Below are 3,747 nucleotides of genomic sequence, written 5' to 3'. Positions count from 1 at the left end.
TTCGTTTTCTTAAAGAGTTAAAGAGGCTGCGTCCCAAAGTCGAACCTTAAAACGTACAGGAATTAGGAGAGGCAGCCCCCCAACTGCCTCTCCTAATTCCTGTACGTTTTAAGGTTCGACTTTGGGACGCAGCCTCTTTAACTCTTTAAGAAAATGAAGTTTTTTTTCATATTATTTCTGTACGTTTTTCTACAATCCATGGTGGATGTAATTTAATAATTCCTGTACTCCTCGTACAGGAATTAGGACTGCCTCTCCTAATTGCTGTACGTTTTAAGGTTCGACTTTGGGACGCAGCCTCTTTAACTCTTTAAGAAAACGAAGTTTTTTTTCATATTTTGTGAAAAAAAACCGCCCGATAAGCGACTTGAACCCTTGACCTTAGGATTAAAAGTCCCACGCTCTACTGACTGAGCTAACCGGGCATGTTTGAATTCGAAATACCTGCATGTGTATAAATATAACTTTTAAGAATTTCAAAAATTAACATGGGCTCTTATTGGGAAATGGGTTTTTCTAAGCTAGAAAATCGGGGGGCGAAGATTTTCCGACGAAACTTTCCTGGAAAATTACTCGGAGAATTCCGCGTCGAATGAGTCTTCGTACACCCAGATCCGATGTCGGCTGTGACCTGTAGGCGTGGCAGAAAAAAAAACAAAAGGAGAACATGAACATAAAGTGGCTATGTGTGGTTTCTGGAAAACAGGGAAGGAGTTATCGGATCGAGCTGAAATTTCGCGGATAAGCTCCTGGGCCCTAGGGGACCTTAACTTGTGAATTTCAGCCCGATCGGACAACGTTAAAGGGGGGGGGGGTTGGGTGGTCGAAACTTTCGGCCAGATTTTCCCCATGAAGGAAAAGTCAGAGGGGGATGAAATTTGGCAGATTTCTTAGTTGGAGCTTGGGCTACGAAATGCATCCTTCCCCATTCCTCTGCGACCACTGGAACGACTGGACCACTGCGACCACAAAGATCGCTTAACATTCTCGTAGTTCGTCTCTTTAAAGAGGCACGAGTGTGCCTCCTTGATAATAGTAATAATAACAATAATTATTATTATTATAGCAGAATATTTTATTTTTATTAAACTAGTTTTCATTTAAAAATAAAGCTTAATCGTATACTTTTTCTTTGATAATTAAAACCTTAAAATTTATATTAGTGAAGAATAGGAAAATTGTTTTTATGTCCATTAGCTATGAAGGGGTCCACCAAGATAAAAAGAAGAGAAAAGGGGTCCATGGGTAAAAAAAGATTGAGAACCACTGGTCTAACCTGTGCGGTTTTTACGGAAAGTGTGGACCTCAGGCCGGGTTGATGAATATGATATTACATTTTGGAAAGCTCCGCAGAACTCTTGCCTGGAGCCAAAAAGGATGGTTTTTGCTTGTCCACGAGCCAGAGCCTATGGTGTGCGAAGTGAAGTGGAGTTATATAGCCTATGTCAGAGAGGAGTATCTGAAGTTGTGCAGCCAAGCTTTCGTTTCATCAAAGCATGTTTCTACTTTCGAGTGGAAAGCTCCGTTCTAGCAGGCAAGCAGGCAGGCACCACTTCCAAACTGAAGATGGACTAAAATCTATAAGCGTTAAATATATGCGGCAGTTACCCGGCCCCACAGCCAATATATCTTCTTTGAGTGATAAATAGAAAAATTTACAAAAGCAAAAATGTGGCATTTTCCCACGGGTCCGAAAGTGCTGCCATGTATTGTTTCTACCCATTTCTGTTCATGATTTCAGCTGCGGTAGACAAATGGTATCAGACGTGCCTAATAAACTTTAAAAGTTCTCTCGTTGCTAAAGAAATTGGAGCTTATCGTTTGCTCCTTTCTAAGTGGTGACGTTAGAAAGTTGGCCTACGGCAAAAGAAAAATCAACTTTTGAACTAAGACAGATAGAATTTTTTTTTTCGACGGCAATCGATAGCTCTTGATGAGCTGATCAAAGTACATGACATCCATTTTTTGGTACAAAAATTCCTTCATGAGGTGTACCAGTTTGAAAGTTTCAAGGGTTTGACAACTTCAGTAGTAAGGTACACACTGAAACAAAATCTAGGCCGATACAAATTGTGAGACATATAGAGGACTTCTATGCAATAGTCGGCTGTTAGGTAATAATCACCTTCGGCAATGAGGGGTTAGCAACTTTTGTTAGTTGGTGTATCTATTATTTGTTTCCAGTGTATATGATGGTAAAACCAATTTGGTTCCAGTGGTAAGACATGTAGGGGACTTGTAAGTAATAATCTGCTGTTAGGCTACAGTCAACTTCAGCGATGAGGGGTTAGCAACTATGCTAGTTACGTATATGAGGGGGTTCGCCTCCTCGTCAATACCTCGTTCTTTACACTAAAGTTTGAATTTGGTTTCAATTCTTTAAGAATGACCCCCTTTAATTCGAATAAATAGCTCTTTTGAAATTAGTAAATACACTTTAGCGAAAAGAGCGAGGTATTGAGGAGGGGACGAACCCCTCATATACGTAACAATATCTGTTCGTTTTAAGTTTTAATGTTGTTCCTTATTTTCAGTCGAAAAAACTTGTTTTTTTTTGTTTAATTTCTCATTGTTTTTTGTTTAATAATGATAGAAAATCCATGTTGTCAATGATGAACAAAATCCGAATCAATGATGTAAATTCTCTTCCTTCATGATAAATTCCTCCATAGAAAGATCCTCCCACGTAACTCCCTTCCCTCGAGGCCCCCACCATCGGAAAAAATCTCCCTGAAAACGTCTGTATACTTCCCAATAACCAATACTATATGTAAACAATGGGCGAAGTTCATAACTTGCAGCTCTTCCTCCGACTGTGGGGGATTAAGTAGTCCTCAAAGACATAGTTATTAAATTTTTTGACTATGCTGAACAAAATAGCCATCTCAGAATTTTGATCCGGTGACTTCAGAAAAAAATGAGCGTAGGAGGGGGCCTAGATGACCTCCAATTTTTAGTTCACTTAAAAAGAGCACTACGAGCTTTAGTTTTACGTTAGAATGAGCCCTCTTGCGACATACTATGACCACTGGGTCGATACGATCACCCCTAGGAAAAAAAAACAATAAACACGCATCCGTGATCTTTCATCTGGCCAAAAATACAAAATTCCGCATTTTTGCAGCTAGGAGTTTGAAACCTCTACAGTCGGGTTCTCTGATATGCTGAATCTGATGGTATGATTTTCGTTGGACTTGGCCTAATTAGTTTGCATCGTATTTTTAAACGTTTTATAAATGCAAAAGTATTGCTGCTGTTTCAGTAGTAATTCATGTTTTTATTAACTCATTTATAAGCGTTTGATAATGTTGCGATATAAGTGAAAACTAACTACATTATCTCAACTGAAATTGTGCTTCAGCTTAGTTGTTCTTGTTATATGTCAGATTTAACATTAGAAGATGTGTCCGTTTTTTTGCTTGGTGTTATTGTCGGCAGATGTTGTGCAATGTTAGAAGCTAGAAAAGGAGAAGACTTCATTAAAAAACTAAAAGAAAAATTTGTATACCCTGTTATGAATTTTTTCGAAAAATATACAGAATACCCTGTTCCACAAATATTTGATTCCAGCGTAATTGCTCTATCATGCCCAACTCCCGTGGACGTTAAAAAAGATTCGTCGGAATTAAAAACGTTTTACGATGACGATCCCCGTTATTATGATAGCATTTCAAGTTCATTAGAATTTGAGGATATAAGTCAGGGTTCCTATCTTAAAAGACTAAAAGAAAGATATGGAACTAAAAA

This window comes from Artemia franciscana, chromosome 9 (assembly GCF_032884065.1).
Source record: "Artemia franciscana chromosome 9, ASM3288406v1, whole genome shotgun sequence".
NCBI lineage: Eukaryota > Metazoa > Arthropoda > Branchiopoda > Anostraca > Artemiidae > Artemia > Artemia franciscana.
This window is presented reverse-complemented; position numbering follows the sequence as displayed.